Here is a 17454-nt window from a genome sequence, read left to right on the forward strand (position 1 = left end):
AGCCCCAGAAAAACTAGGGCATCTTTTCATTTCAAAAACACCAGGGTTAGAAACCTTTGTGCACACCGACTAATTCAATTTGGCCAACATATTGAGCACCTACCTTGAGCTAGGCACTGTGCCAGGCCCTGACCATCCAAAGATAATGGAATATCATCTCTGCTCAGTAGATCCCTCCCCCTGCCCCCATTATTGTGTTTATATCAGTCAAGCTCATTTAGAAATCTGTTATTTCCGACCCAGCTGCTTTGGAACTTCCATCTGACTGCATTAGGAGGCACTAAATTGCATGAATTCATCTGAGAGTCAAGATCACAGGAACTAATAATGTACTTGATCTCCTTACTCTGAATCATCATTCTTTAAAACAAAAATATTATGAAGGCCATCGACAGTGGTGAAATTAATATCCAGTTGGGATTTCCCAAGCAGCCATGGAGGCCTGTCATTATGGAGTGGGATCTGGGCCAGACGCACTTGTGATGCTCTCTCTCCAATGTATGCTTTGGCTTGTTGTGGTATTAATGGTTCTGCTGAGGGCATGAGGGGAACACACTCAATATGAGAGGCATACCTATCTGGGTGTAAGTCCTGATCCCTCCATGTACTAGCTGGGATGGCTCACGTCCTCTCTCTGAGCCTCAGTTACCTCCTCTCTGGAAAAGGGCAGATTAGCTGTCGATTCTTCTGGGAGGAGTAGGAATTCCAGTGAGAAGCAAAAGGAAATTTTCTTTAAAAAAAAAATTTTTTTTTACTGTTTATTTATTTTTGAGAGAGAGAGAGAGGGAGAGAGAGATAAAGCACAAGCAGAAGAGGGGCAGAGAGAGAGAGAGGGAGACTCAGAATCTGAAGCAGGCTCCAGGCTCTGAGCTGTCAGCACAGAGCCCGAACCGGGGCTCCAACTCAGAATCGGCAAGATCATGACCTGAGCCCAAGTTGGATGCTTACCTAACTGAGCCATCCAGGCACCCCAAGGAAAATTTCATATATTACTTCATTAGATATTGTCTGAATGAACTATAGAGAGCTTGTGTTTCTGTTAAGATATTCAAAACAAATTTTAAAAATTCAGAGTAAAATAGACAAAGGTAAGTTAAAAAAAAAGTTGCATATCAGCTTTTTTCATTTTCTCATTAATCCAGCAGCATCCCATGTAGCAAGCAGAGAGATGCTCCCTACATATCAACTTTAACATGCCTAGGCACATATTACTGTTAATGTCACATTGTACTCAAGCCAAATAAATGGTGCTGCTGTCTCAGCTGGGGTTTTTCTTTTACCGTGAGCACCTCATTCAAAGGCAGAGATCCTCAGATTTCTGGGATCTTGGCTGCCCCCCGGGCTGGCTGAATAATCGGTAGGATCCCATGCAAAATGAAAATGCGGGGCCCCTTTTACAACAAGCAGAGAAGGGGCGCCTGGGTAGCTCAGTCTGTTAAGTGTCCAACTCTTGATTTCAGCTCAGGTCACAATCTTATGGTTTGTGGGTTTGAGCCACGCATCGGCTCCACACTGACAGTGCAGAGCCTGCTTAAAATTCTCCCTCTCTCCCTCTCTCTCTCTGCTCCTCTCCTGCTTGTGCTGTCTCTCTCAAGATAAATAAATAAACTTAAAAAAAAAAAACAAGCAGAAAAAAGTGTTGTTGAAAGTAATAACATGTTGGGGCGATTGGGTAGCTCAGTCAGTTAAGCCTCTGACTTCGGCTCGGGTCATGATCTTGGGGTCCGTGAATTCTAGCCCCGTGTTGGTCTCTGTGCTGACAGCTCAGAGCCTGGAGCCAGCTTTCAGATTCTGTGTGTCCCTCTTCTGCTTGCACTCTGTCTCCCTCTCTCAAAAATAAGTAAACATTTAAAAAAATTAAAAAAAAAGAAAATGATAACATGTAAAGCTTTTGCTTTCTTCTTGACTTGTTTTTTATTTGCTATATATTTGCTATTAATGTCTTTCTAAGGAAAGAAAAAATAAAATTTTAAGTTATTAGCATCAATATTACCATTTGGGTTTCTATTGTGCAATGCCAGTTTCCAATGCAAAAAATAGAATTTAACTCATGTGTGGAATCACCAAATTGACACAATGATATTTTATATCTTGTACACGCATTTGTGTTTTGTTCTTGCTATGACACTGGAAATGCTGCACAAAACAGACTCAACTGTTTTTCTTTCACTTCCTGATACATGTACATTCCATCAACACTCTCTCTCAGCTCACCAATGAGTAAAGAAAGACCGAAAGGGAAAGGAACTAAGGGTTGTCCTATCTTTCCCTTTTTTTCTGGCATTTTCTGCATAAGTAGTCAGCTAATACAGAGAAGGCACATGAGTAAGAAAGACTACAATAGGGTTCATTTGTCATTCGTGTTTCTAAGAATGTTAGTGACTTCTAACTTTTTTTTTTTAATGTTATATTTACTTTGATGGGGGGATGGTGAGGGGCAGAGAGAGGGGAGAGAATCCCAAGCAGGCTCCATGCTGTGCCAAGCCCAATGCAGGGCTTGACCCCAGGAACCATGAGATCATGACCTGAGCTGAAATCAAGAGTAGGATGACCAACTGACTGAGCCACCCAGGACTGTGTTCTCTGTGTTCAAGCAAGTTCTGATTCAAATGGAAAACATGTCTTCCCAGGACTGTGCCCCCACTTACTCATTCTTAGAATACCCCATTTACCTTGTATTTGCTTTGAGTCTCCCTGAACTCCCATGCTCCATGGGTTCACTGGAATTCTGTGCTCATGGGGCATCAAGAATGCTATGACCTTTCTTGGGGTGCCTGAGTGGCTCAGTTGGTTAAGTGTCCGATTTCAACTCAGGTCATGATCTCATAGTCCATGAGTTTGAGCCCCATGTCAGGCTCTGTGCTGACAGCTCAGAGCCTGAAGCCTGCTTCAGACTCTGTCTCCCTCTCTCTCTGCCCCTCCCCTGCTCACACTCTCTCTCTGTCTCTCAAAAATAAATAATCATTTAAAAAAATTTTTAAAAGAATGCTATGACCATTCTTGACATATAAGTATATATAATTATATAAGTACACCCATATTGTACTTGTTTCATTTGGTCTGTTGTCCCATAGGACTTCAGTTACAAAATGCCATTTCAGAGGTAAGACTATTAAGAATTTCAAGACGGTGACAGCAGGGCATTACATTCCAAGCTCAAGGCCCTTCTTGTTTTTTTTTTAAATGTTTATTTTTTAATATTTTTATTTTTTAATATTTATGTTGAGATAGAGACAGAGAATAAGAGCAAGGAAAGGGCAGAGAGAGAGGGAGAGAGAATCCCAAGCAGGCTCCACACTGTCAACACGGAGCATGATGCAGGGTTTGAACTCACAAACTGTAAGATCATGACCTGAGCCGAAATCAAGAGTCAGATGCTTAACCAACTGAGCCATCCAGGTGTCTCTCTTTCCTTTTCTTAAGTGACCTCTACATCCAGTGTGGGGCTTGAATTCATGACCTTGAGATCAAGAGTTGCATGCTGTACTGACTGAGCCAGCCAGGTGCCCCTGTTTATTTTTTCTTTTTTAAATTGAAGTATAATTAATATACACTGTTATATTAGTTTCAGGTGTACAATATAATGATTTAACAAGTCGATGCATCACTCAGTGCTCATCAGGATAAGTGTACTTTTGATACTCTTTATCTATATCACCCCTCACCCCGTGCCTCCTCTCTGGTATCCACAAATTTGTTCTCTGTTTTTAAGAGTCTGTTTTTTTCTCTTTCTTCTTTGTTTTGTTTCTTAAATGCCACATATGAGTAAAATCATATGGTATTTGTCTTTTTCTGATTGACTTATTTCACTTAAATTATACCCTGTAGGTCTGTCCATGTTGTTGCAAATGGCCAGATCTCATTCTTTTTGTGGCTAAGTAATATTCCATTTTCCATTACACACACACACACACACACACACACACCCCACATCTTCTTTATCCATTCATCTATGGATGGAATGGACACTTGAGTTGCTTCCATATCTCAGCTACTGTAATTAACGCTGCAATAAATGTAAGGGTACATATATCTTTTCCAACTAGTGTGTTAGTTTTCTTTGGGTAAATACCCGGTAGTGAAATTACTGGATCATATGATAATTCTATTTTTAATTTTTTGAGGAACCTCTATACTGTTTTCCACACTGGTTATATCAATTTGTATTCCTACCAACAGTATACAAGGGTTCCTTTTTCTTTACATCCTTGCCAACACTTGTTGATTCTTTCTTTCTTTATTTTAAATGTTTTATTTATTTTTGAGAGAGAGAGAGAGAGAGAGAGAGAGCAAGCTGGGGAGAGGTAGAGAGAGAGAGGGAGACACAGAATCTGAAGCTGGCTCCAGGCTCTGAGGTGTCAGAACAGAGCCTGACATGGGACTTGAACTCTGAATGGCAAGATCATGACCTGAGCCAAAGTCAGACACTTAACCAACTGAGACACCCAGGTGCCCCATCATTTGTTGATTCTTGTGTTTTTTATTTTAGCCATTCTGACAGAGGTAAGGTGACATCTCATTGTGGTTTTGATTTGCATTTTCCTGATGATAAATGATATTGAGCATCTTTTCAAGTGTTTGTTCACTGAGACCATTTTATTTTGTCATGTTTTGTTTTATTTTATTTTATTTAAGATTTTTTTTTTTTATTTTTAAGTAATCTCTACACCCAACGTCATGCTCGAACTCACAAACTTGATATCAAGAGTCTCACACTCCACTGACTGAGCCAGTCAGGAGGACCATGTTAGATTTACAGAAAATCTGAGGAGATAGTATAGAGAATTTCTATATACTATACACCCAATTATTATTACACCCCTATTAATATACCTTTATTATTAACATCTTACATTAGGATGGTACATTTATTACAATTAATGAGCAATATTGATACATTACTATTAACAAAGGTCCATAGTTTATTAAGATTTCCTTGGGTTTTTACCTAATATTCTAGATCCCATCCAGGATACCATGTTACATTTAATTGTCTTGCCTCCTTTGTTTCCTCTTGGCTGTGACAGTTTCTCAGACTTTCCATGTTTTTTTTTTTTTCTTTATGTTTATTTTTGAGAGAGAGAGAGAGAGAGAGTGCGAACTGGGAAGGGGCAAAGAGAGAGGGAGATACAGAATCCCAAGCATCCTCCAGGCTCTTAACCTCAGCACAGATCCCGACGAGCCAGGAGATCATGACTTGAGCTGAAGTTGGACGCTTAACAGACTGAACCACTCAGGGGCCCCTCAGACTTTCCGTGTTTTTGATAACTTGACAGTTTTGAGGAGTACTTGTCAGGTATTTTATAGAATATCCCTCTATTGGGATTTGTCTGATGTTCTCCTCATAATCACACTGAGGTTATGGGTTTGGAGGAGGAAGACTGCAGAGGTAAAGTATCATGTTCATCCTATCCTACCAAGGGCACATATTATGTACATGATTTAACACTGTTGATATTGACCTGAATCACCTGGCTACAATAGTGTTTGTCAGAGTTCTTTGCCAAGTTACTCCTCCTGACCTCCACCTCCATACATACTGTACTCTTTAGAAAAGTCACTATGTAGAGCCCACACTTATGTTCCCTTTCCTTGTTGATGGAGTGTCTGTATAAATCATTTGGAATTCTACACAGATTTGTCTCTTCTTCCGATTGATGTATTTATTCAATCAATTATATCAGTATGGACTTGTGGACATATCTTACTTATGCTTTGGGTTATAATCCAATACTTCTATATTTATCTTGTTGCTCAAAGTGTTCCAGCTTTAGCCATTGGAAACTTGTATCCACAGGATTTTAGGTGAGGTTTTGTGTTGTATTTTTACAAAAATTAGGCAAACTGTACATATTAGTCTTAAATTGATTTTATATACTATATACAATGTCCATAACTCTTAGTAAAAATAGTACAGGTCTTACACATTCTTTTTTAATAGTTATGTAACATACCATATTGTTCATATACATAATGGATTCTACTGTTCCCTTACTGATGGACATTGTTTTAGGATTTTTTCTTTTCTTTTCTTTTGTAGTCACAAACAATACAGCCATAAACATTCTTGTACTTATTCCCAAAGTGGGAACGTGGGGTCAAAGAGCACGTATGTTTTGCATTTTAGTAAATATTATCATTTCATTTCCCAAAAGGATTGTAACCATTCACCTTTCTATTAGCAAGGAATGAAAGTGCCCTTTTCTCCACATTCTTATTAGCAGTGGATATCATTTCTTTTTTTTTTTTTTAAGATTTTATTTTTTTAAGTAATCTCTACACCCAATGTGGGGCTCGAAGTCACAACCCTGAGATCAAGAGTTACACACTTCAGGGGTGCCTGGGTGGCTTAGTCGGTTGAACATCTGACTTCAGCTCAGGTCATGATCTCACAGTTTGCCAGTTCAAGCCCTGCATTTGACTCTGTGCTGACAGCATGGAGCACGGAGCCTGGAGCCTGCTTTGGATTCTGTGTCACCCACTCTCTCTGCCCCTACCCTGCTCACACGCACACTCGCTCTCTCTCTTTTTCAAAAATAAATAAACATTAAAAAATTTTTTTAAAAAAGAAAAAGAGTTGCACGCTTCAGTGATTGAGCCAGCCAGGTGCCTTGGATGTCATTTCTGTATTTTTATTGATATGATGGCAGCAAAATGCTCTTTCATTGTTTCTTTAACTGGAATTTCCCTGATCAGTAGACAGGGTAAGGATTTTTTTATGTTTATTGGCCATTTGAGTTTCTTCTTGGAATTGCCTGTTCATATCCTTTGCTCACTTCTCCATCAGATTGTTTAGCTTTTTTTTCACAATTTATAGAGGCTTTTTTGTATAGTAGTAATTGTAAATGTTTGTCTTTCATATGTGTTGCAAATATTTTTTTACCAATTGGTCATTTATTTTTTACTTTGTTTTGGTGTTTTCTGCAGTCCAAAAATACATATTTTTTTTGGTAGTTAAATTTGCCAGTCATTTCCATTAAGGCCTCTGGGTTTGCCTTATTTTAGAAGGTTTCTCTCACCCACAGTTTTATAAATGCTTTCTTATGGTTTCTTCTAATACTTTAAATTGTGGTCATTTAAAAAAGATTTAAGGGGCGCCTGGGTGGCTCAGTCAGTTAAGCATCTGACTTCGGCTCAGGTCATGAGCTCACAGTTTGTGAGTTCAAGCCCCACATTGGGCTTTGTACTGATAGCTCAGAGCCTGGAGCTTGCTTGCTTCAGATTCTGTGTCTGCCTCGTTCTCTGCCCCTCCCCCATTCATACTCTGTCTCTCTCTCTCTCTCTCTCTCAAAAATACATAAACATTTTAAAAAAAGATTTAGTATTGTAGCATTTCATGTGAAATATAAGACTTATAACAATATATAGTTGACCCTTGAACAATGCAATGGTTAGGGATGCCAACCCTATGCCCAGTCAAAAATCCACGTATAACTTTTGACTCCTCCAGAACTTACATATTCACCTATTGTTGATCAGAAGCCTTACCAATAACATAAACAGTTAATTAACACATATTTTGTATGTTGTATGTATTATATGCTGTATTCTTACAATAAAGTAAGTTAGAGAAAATGTCATTAAATTCTACACCTGAAACTAATATTATACTGTATGTTAACTAACTGGAATTTATTTTATTAAAAAAATTGTTTATTGTTTATTTTTAGTTTTGAGAGCGAGACAGACTGCAAGGAGAGGAGTGGCAGAGAGAGGGGGAGACACAGAATCTAAAGCAGGCTCCAGGCTCTGAGCTGTCAGCACAGAGCCCAATATGGGCCTCGAACTCATGAACTATAAGATCATGACCTGAGCCAAAAGACACTTAATTGACTGAGCCACCCAGGTGCCCCACTAACTGGAATTTAAATAAAAACTTGAAAAAAAAGAAAAAGAAAAAGTGTAAGAATATACATTTACAGTGCTGTACTGTATTTAGTGAAAAAAATTGATGTTTGAGTGTACCTGCTCCATTCAAACCCATGTTACTCAAGGGTCAACTATAATTCCATTTACACCCCCAATATTATCCTTTGTCCCATTGTAGTCTGATATTTCATGTGTATATACAAACCTTGTAATACGATATTACTGTTTTTGCTTTAAACAATTGTCTTTTATTTTTTTGTTTTGTTTTTTGGGGGTTTTTTTAAGAGAGAGAAAGAGAAAGAGCTCTTGAGCATGGGAGAGGGGCAGAAGGAGAGGAAGAGATAGAATCTTAAGCAGGCCCCACACCCAGTACAGAGCCTGACTCAGGGCTCCATCTCATGACTGAGATCATGACCTGAGCCAAAATCAAGAGTCAGAGGCTTAACCAATTGAGCTACCCAGGCGCCCCTAACCAGTTGTCTTTTCTTTTTTTTTTTTTAATGTTTATTCAGTTTTGAGAGAGAGAGAGAGAGAGAGAGCAAGTGAGGGAGGGGCAGAGAGAAAGGGAGACACAAAATCCAAAGCAGGTTCCAGGCTCTGAGCTGTCAGCACAGAGCCCGATTCGGAGCCCGAACTCACGAACTGCTAGGTGGTGACCTGAGCCCAAATCAGACACTTAACCAACTGAGCCAGCCAGGCGCCCTTAAGCAGTTGTCTTTTAAAGAAATAAGAAAACAGGGGTGCCTGGGTGGCTCAGTTGGTAAAGTATGTGACTCTTGATCTCAGGTTGTAAGTTTGAGCCCCAAGTTGGGTGTAGAGATTACTTAAAAAAATAAGAAAATGTAAAAAACAAATTTTCCAGTTTCACTGAGATATATAGTTAACCTATAATTTAGAAGAAAAATTTAAAAATATTTATCTACATATTTATTATTTACAGTGCTCTTTTAAAAATTTTTTTGAAATGTTTATTTTTGAGAAAGAGAGACAGAGTGTGACAGAGTGTGACAGAGAGAGACAGGGGAGGAGCAGAGAGAGAGACACACAGAATCTGAAGCAGGCTCCAGGCTATCCGTGTAGAGCCTGACATGGGGCTTGAACTCAAGAACTATAAGATCATAACCTGAGCTGAAGTCAAGTGCTCAACCAACTGAGCCACCCAGGTGCCCCTTAAGATTTTGTTTTAAGTGATCTATCTACCCAGAGTGGGACTCGACTTGAAACCACAACCCCAAGATCAAGAGTCACATGCTCTACCCGCTGAGCCAGCCAGGCACCCCCTAGTTCAGCAGTTTAAAGATATTGCTCTGATATCTTCTGGCATTTGCTACTGCTGAGAAGGGCGTTGTCACATTTATTCTTTTTACCTATATGTAAATGTGTCTTTTCCCTTCTGGCTACTGCTTAGATTTTCTCTTTATCAGTGTTTTCAGTGCTTTGAATATTATGTTTTCAGGAGTGTGTTTGTATTTATCTTCCTTGAGGTTTGCTGAGCTTCTTAGATCTGTAGGATGATGTTTTCTGCCAAATTTGGGAAATTTGAGCCCTTCCTTCTTCACAAGGTTTTTCTATCCTTTTATCTCCTTTTTACATTTAAAAAAATTTTACATTTTTTTACATATTATACATTTTTAATATTTTTTACATTTAAAAATTTTTTACATTTTAATATTTTTTACATTTTTAATATTTCTTATTACAGATATGTTACAGTTTGATTTTACCCTATGGGACACTAACACTCTTTTCATTTTTTTCTCAACTTTTTTCCCTTTGTTTTTCAATTTAGATCATTGTTATTGATCCTTCAAGCTTTACTCTGCACTTTTTAATCTTTTCATTTAATGATTTTTCATTTAATGATTGTACTTACCTATTCTATAGATCCCATTTTTTGTATCTTCCATTTCTCTGCTGGGTGGTTTCCTTATGTTTATAATAGTTGTGTTAAATCCTTTTACTAATTCCAACATCTGGGTCCTCTTGGGGTCTTTTTCCATTGACTTTCTGTAGATTGTGTGTCTTGTTTTCCTTCATCCTTGCAAAGGTAATAATTTTTTATTGTATAGTAGACATGAATGACACATTGTAGGGCATCTGAATTTTGTTGCATGCTTTTTAGTGGTTTGAGTTTTGTTCTGGTAGGTGGTTAAATTACTGGTGGAGCCTGTTGTACCTATCAGGTTTGGTTTTAAGTTTTCTTTGGGAGAGTCTCTTGGTGTTGTGTTTGGTTCTAGGGCATGGTCCTTACTCTAGGACATAGTCCTTAGTCCCATCGCATGGCCTTTTGGAGTCTTAACTGAATGCCCAAGATGTTCAGCAGGCCTACTCTGGTTAGGTTTGAACTCTAACATGTTCCAACACTGAGCAAACTGTGGTATCTCTGATCAGCTCCCAGCCCTGAGCAGTTGTGCTCTGCTAATCCTCCCAGAGGCTCACTCTGTACACATAGCCCACAGCCCAGCCTTCTTTGGTCAAAGACTCAAGAAGTCTGTGTAGACTTCTGCCTCCTCCTACTCCCTGTTGCATTATTCTCTGCTCTTCTGTACCCTGACCTGCAAGTTCCTGCTGCTTCAGCATCTCTGAATACTGATTTCTGCCTCTTAAGCTTGGGAAGACCACTCCTTTGCTTGGGATTCACTGCAGTTGGGTAATTATCCCCAGGCAGAAAGCCAGGACAAACGTGGGACTCATCTAGTCTATTTCTCTTTTTCTCCAGAATCATAGTCTATGTTGCCTGTTTTCCAATGCCTGAAAACAATCATCTCCAGTTTTAGAGTTGTTTAGTATTAGAGGATTAGCTCATCATCACTGGAGTGGAAGTCCTACTTAAAAAAAAAAAAATTTTTTTAATGTTTATTTATTTTTGAGAAAGAGAGAGACAGAGTGTGAGCAGGGGAGGGGCAGAGAGGGAAGGAGACACAGAATCGGAAGCAGGCTCCAGGCTCCAAGCTGTCAGCACAGAGCCTGATACAGGGCTTGAACTCATGAACTGTGAGATTGTGCCCTGAAATGAAGTTGGATGCTTAACCAACTGAGCCACCCAGGCATCCTACTTTCTTTTTGTAACATCTTTCTTGTCTTTTTGTAAACATCTTTTTAGAGGTATCATTGGCATACAATACATTGTATACATTTACTTATTTAAGTTTTGCTTATTTATTTTGAGGCCAGGGAGAGGGACAGAGAATGAGGGAGAGAATCCCAAGCAGGCTCTGTAGTGTCAGCTCAGAGCCCAATGTGGAGCTCAAACCCACGAACTGTGAGAGCATGACTTGAGGCAAAATCAAGAGTCAGATGCTTAACTGACTGAGCTACCCAGGTGCCCCTACGTTGTACATGCTTAAAGTGTATAATTGATGCATTTTGATTTATGCATATACCCATGCAACCATCACCATAATGAAGAAATGAAGATGATGAACACATCTACTACCCCCAAGTTTCCTCTTGTCTTTAAAACTGAAGACAGTTCAGTTGTAAAACCATCTGTACTTGGTGCCTTCTAAGATGATTGATACTTATCTTTCCCATCTCTTTTATAGTTATTAATTTATTTAGGCCTTCTTTCTCTTCTTAGAGGAATTATAGGTTTTTGGTTTTTGGGGTTTTTTTTTGGCCAGGATATATTTCCCCTAGATTTTCTAATTATCTGGCATAGAGCTACACATAATATCCTCTTTTAATTGCTATTATTGCTGGTTATATTTCCTTTCTCATTCACGATTACTGTTTATTATTATTTTTTATATACTTTACCCTCTATTCAGGCTTGCCAAGATATTTTTTCTCTCCTATTTTATTGGTCCTTTCAAATTCTTTAAACTATTTTTGACAAATTGTTATTATGTTTAGTTATTTTTTAAAGTTTATTTATTTTGAGAGAGAGCAGGGGGAGGGGGCGGAGAGATAGGAGAGAGAGAACATCCCAAGCAGGCTCTGCACTGTCAGTAGGCGGCCCACGTGGGGCTCATATCTCACAAACCATGAGATCATGACCTGAGTCAAACTCAAGAGTCAGAGGCTTAACCTACTGAACCACCCAGGGGCCCCTATTTTGTTAATTTTAGATTTTAACTTTTTTGGAATTTTCTTTCTATTTTATTTGGGTTTACACAGTTCTTATACTAACTTTAAATTTTGAATATTTAATTCATTCATCTTTTTTTGAATAATAAAAACCTTTAAGACTCTAAAATTCACAGGGCACCTGGGTGGCTCAGTCAGTTAAGTGTCTGACTTCAACTCAGGTCATGATCCTGTGGTTGTGGGTTTGAGCCCCATGTTGGGCCCTGTGCTGACAGCTCAGAGCCTGAAGCCTGCTTCAGATTCTGTGTCTCCCTCTCTCTCTGCCCCTCCCCTGCTCACACTCTGTTTCTCTCTTGCTCTCAAAAATAAATAAAACGTTAAAAAAAAAAGACTCTACAATTCTCTGTGAGTACATCTTTAGCAGTATTCTTATGTCTGGTATGAAGTGTTTTATTCACAAGATTATAGACAACTTGAAATTTCACTTTTTGATTTTACTTCTTTAGGAAAGTATTTCTTAATTTCCAAGTCGTTACATTTTCCTCCTATCTTTGTTGCTGATATTTAGTTTTCCCGGATTATGTTCAGAGAATGCAGCCTATGTAATCTCTACTATTTGGAGTCTTTGAAAGATTTTTAAAAATATTCTTGTATTGGGGGACCTGGCTGGCTCAGTCACTGGAGCCTGAAGCTCTTGATCTGGGGGTCATGAGTTCAAGTCCCATTTTAGAGATAGAGATTACTTAAAAATAAAATCTTAAAATATGTATTCTTGCATTTTTTTACTACAATGGTTTTTAGCACATTCACAAGGTTATGCAGCTATCATTACATTACATCATCACCTCAAAAATAAACTTCATACCCCTTAGCAGTTATTCCCCTCAGCCTTTACCCCCTAAAGTCCTAGGCAGCCACTAATCTACTTTCTGTCTCTATAGATTTGCTTATTCTGAACATTTCATACAAATGGAATTATATAATATGTGGTATTTTGGGTTGGCTTTTTCCGTTCAACGTAATATTTTTAAGTTTCAAGCATTTTGTAGCATGTATCAGTAATTCGTTCATTTTTTCATTGTTGCATAATATTCTATTCATGGATATAACTACAGTTTATCCATTCATCAGTTAATACACATTTGGCTTATTTCTACTTTTTACCTATTATGAATAATGCCATTTGCTTTTTGTTTGCATTTATCTCACATATATATATTTTAACATATTTTTAAATGTTTATTTATTTATTTTGGGGGGGGGGCAGGCAGAGAGAGAGAGAGAGAGAGGGAGAGAGAGAATTCCAAGCAGGCCCTACCCTGATGGTGCAGAGTTCGATATGGAGCTTGATACCATGACTGAGCCATCCAGGCGCCCCTATCTGGCATATATTTGACCATGTATAAATCTGTTTTCATTCATTCTTTTCTTTTAAATAATCCACCCAACATGGAGCTCTGACTCATGTCCCTGAGATCAAGAGTCGCTTGCTCTATGGACTGAGCCAGTCAGGCACCCCCATTTGTTGAATTAATCAATCAATTAATTAATTAAAGTAGGCTTCACATCCAGTGCAGAGCCCAATGAGCTTGAACTCATGACCTTGAGATCAAGACCTGAGCTGAAATCAAGAGTCGGCCACTTAACCAACTGAGTCACCCGGGTACCCCCCATTCATTTATTTATAACCTTTCGTTGTCACATTGTTTAGGCTGGTCTACAAAAAAATCCAATTTAACAATATCTGTTTGAAAGGGGGAATTCAGCCTGTTTATTGTATAATAACAGATACATCGGATGTTATTCCTTTCGTTCTATTTTATGCTTACTATTTATTCTACTTTATGATTCCCTTTGTCCTTTTCCTTACTTTTATGCCTTAATCACATTTCCTTATCTCCCTGTTATGTTACTAATCTATACACCCAAAGTGGGGCTCAAATTCACAACCCCAAGATCAAGAGTCACATGTTCTTCCGACCAAGCCAGCCAGGCACCCCACTCTCCCTGTTATTTTAGAAGCTCTACTATGCTATTTACTTCTACCATGGTTACCTTCCCATAGCTGTATTTTTTTATTAACATACTACAATTAAATAATGACTAAGTCTTTAGGGCACATTTATTTCTCTATTCTTTCCCATTCTCAATGCCTCCATTTCGCTACACTAGATTGACATTTCTAGTCCAGGTTTTTTTGTTTGTTTTTTATATTCTACCATTTTAATTAGATTAATTAGATTTATCTTTAATTCATTTCTTTGTTTTTTTATTATTTTTTTAATTTTTAAATTTTTTTTGTTTTTTAATTTTTAAAAAATTTTTAATGTTTATTCATTATTGAGAGACAGAAAGACAGCATGAGCATGGGAGGGGCAGAGAGAGGGGGAGACACAGAATCCAAAGCAGGCTCTGGGCTCTGAGCTGTCAGCACAAGAGCCCGACACGGGGCTTGAACTCACAAACTGCAAGATCATGACCCAAGCCGAAGTCGGACATTTAACCGACTGAGCCACCCAGGTGCCCCATTTCTTTGTTTTTTAAAGAGAAGGGAAGAGAATCTACTTTTTTAAAAATTTATTTATTTATTTTGAGGGAGAAAGAGAGAGCACGAGTCAGGGTGGGGCAGAGAAAGAGACAGAGAGAGATTCCCAAGCAGGCTCCATGCTGCCAGCACAGAGCCCAATGCGGGGCTTGAACCCATGAAACCAGAAGATCATGACCTGTGCCAAAACCAAGAGTAGGATGCTTAACTGACTGAGCCACCCAGGCCCCCCCTACTAATTTTTTAATGTTTAGTTTTGAAAGAGAGAGCATGAACAGGGGTTGGGGAAGAGAAGGAGGATCTCTCAGAGGCAGAGGATCTGAAGCAGGCTCTGCAGGACTCGAACTCACTAACTCACTGAGTGAGATAATGACCCTAGCCAAAGTCATTGAAAAATTGAGCCACCCACGTGACTTTTCGTTTCTTCTGTTTTGAACAAGTTTTTTTTTTTAAATTTTTTTTTAACGTTTATTTATTTTTGAGACAGAGAGAGACAGAGCATGAACGGGGGAGGGGCAGAGAGAGAGGGAGACACAGAATTGGAAGCAGGCTCCAGGCTCTGAGCCATCAGCCCAGAGCCCGACGCGGGGCTCGAACTCACAGACCGCGAGATCGTGACCTGAGCTGAAGTTGGACGCCTAACCCACTGAGCCACCCAGGTGCCCCTTGAACAAGTTTTTTAAACACTTTTACAACTTTCTCAGAAGGTGGCTAAAGAAGGAAAGTGAATTATCTTTTTTGACAAAGTAGTATTTTGCTTTTTACCAAAAAAAGAAGAAGAAGAAGAAGAAGAAGAAGAAGAAGAAGAAGAAGAAGAAGAAGGAGACTGCCTATGTGACCACAATGGCCATCTCAGTTGGGTGAGCAGGATGTGTGTTGATGTTCAAGGATAATTTTCTGTTTGGGGAAGTCAGCATATACACTTACCCAGCCCAACAGTGCTCATGGAGAATACAGATGTGTGCTGTGCCTCCCTTTGCCCTGTACTTGTTCATCTGTCTGGAATGTTTCCTTTCTTCCACATCTGTTTCTATCTTCCCAGGCTCCTCTCTTTCAGAGCCCTTTTCTGACCCAAACCAGATGTGGGCACCTCCTTTGAAGCCCATAAGGTTCCTTGTTTATATCTCTTCTGATACTTACCTCATTCACTGGGCCTTGTATTACTGAGGTTTGAGTATTTTCATACCTTCACCTCTCCCCTCTTCTCTTTCTAGGAGAAAAAAATACAAGGTATCTTGTCTTTGTATCCCCAGTGCACATAGTCCCTGGCACATAATCCGTGCTGAACTGAAATGACCAGAATGTATTATATGGGTCAAGGAATAGCCCACTTGGCAAGAAAAGAAAGAAAGAAAGAAAGAAAGAAAGAAAGAAAGAAAGAAAGAAAGAAAAAGAAAGAAAGAAAAAAAGAAAAAAAAACAGACTTTGATTTAGTGAGAAGTCTTTTGTATTTTTATTATTTGCATCTAAGAGACAAAATGTTTGTAGGGAAGAATTGTCTCCATCATGCCTTAAATGAGCACATTCTCCAGAAACCCCCTTCTAGAAGCAAAACATTTATCATTCACTAATGATATGAATAACTATCCTTCATCGAGGGCTTCCTACTCTCTATTGCTACAGTATCCTGGGAATTTTGATCTGTTCAGAAACTAGGCTTAAAAAAGTGGTAACATGGATTTTTCATGTGTCATTATCCTGTTACTTCTCATTCCATCAACTAGAACCAGGTGTTTAGCTCGTAATCACTATGGTGCCTGTAATGTTATAAATGCTCGTTTAGGGGAAAAAGGCATTTAAATATCTGTTCTGCTTCTTAAATTTTTTTTCTCTGTCTCTTTGTTCTTATTCTCATTTGTTTAATAAATATGTTTCAAGAGCTTGGTATAGCTGCCTCCATGCTGGTTCTGGAGATATACACTGCTTCTCCCTGTGGTCATGGGTTGGTGGGGAATCAGACAAGCAAACAAGCAGAGTGATTGCGCTTTGATGGAGTGGAGCCCTGTGACTGAAGAACCTGGAAGCAGACTCCTTACTAAGCCTTGAGTACCAAGGAAAGTTTCTCAAAGAGTTCAGAAGACTATGAGGTTGAGGAAGAGTTAGCTAGAAATGGGTGGTGGAAGAAGGAAAGGGTGGGAGAATAGGATACTGAGCAGGAAAAAAAAAAAATGCCAGCGAACCCCAGCACATTTGAAGAAGTGCAATTATTTCAGAATGGTTGGAGTGTCCTGGCAAGAGATGAAGCTTTTTTGTCTTTCTTCTGTTTCATTATTTTTATTTATTTATTTATTTTTAAAGAAATAGTTGGGGCGCCTGGGTGGCTCAGTCGGTTAAGCATCCGACTTCGGCTCAGGTCATGATCTCACAGTTCGTGGTTCAAGCCCTGTGTTGGGCTCTGGGCTGACAGCTCAGAGCCTGGAGCCTGCTTCAGATTCTGTGTCTCCCCCTCTCTCTGCCCCTCCCCCTGCTCATGCTCTGTCTCTCTCTGTCTCAAAAATAAATAAAAACATTAACAATATTTTTTTTCAATAATAATAATAAAAAAGAAATACAATGCCAAGGCACTGGTGGTTTAGCCATCTGGCAAAACAGGTCCTCTACTGCAGTTAGTACCAAGCTGACCTGAGTTACCTATGGCTCTTAGGAGCTGAGCTTAAAGGCCTGGCCTTGGCCTCCTAACCTAGATACTTCTTAAGTGCAGAGACAGTGTCTGATTCACTTTGCTCTGTCCCCAGTTCTGGTACAGTGCCAGGCAGCAGTCAGACCTCAGTAAATATTAGTGGGATGAGCAAGACGGCCACCCAGAACCCTGGGGAAGATGAATATTACCCTTTGGCACACTTTTGACAGCTTGGGGCCCCCCAGGTGGGTCCTTGGGTGTCCTTGAACAATGAGGTTGTTAACTTAGTTGCAGGAGAACCTACTCACAGAGCAGCGATGCCCTTGATACTGTCAGCCAATTAATTCCTTAAGTACTTTGAGTTAGGAAAGACCTGCTGATTTGATTTTAT

Source organism: Panthera uncia, assembly GCF_023721935.1.
Source record: "Panthera uncia isolate 11264 chromosome D3 unlocalized genomic scaffold, Puncia_PCG_1.0 HiC_scaffold_8, whole genome shotgun sequence".
NCBI lineage: Eukaryota > Metazoa > Chordata > Mammalia > Carnivora > Felidae > Panthera > Panthera uncia.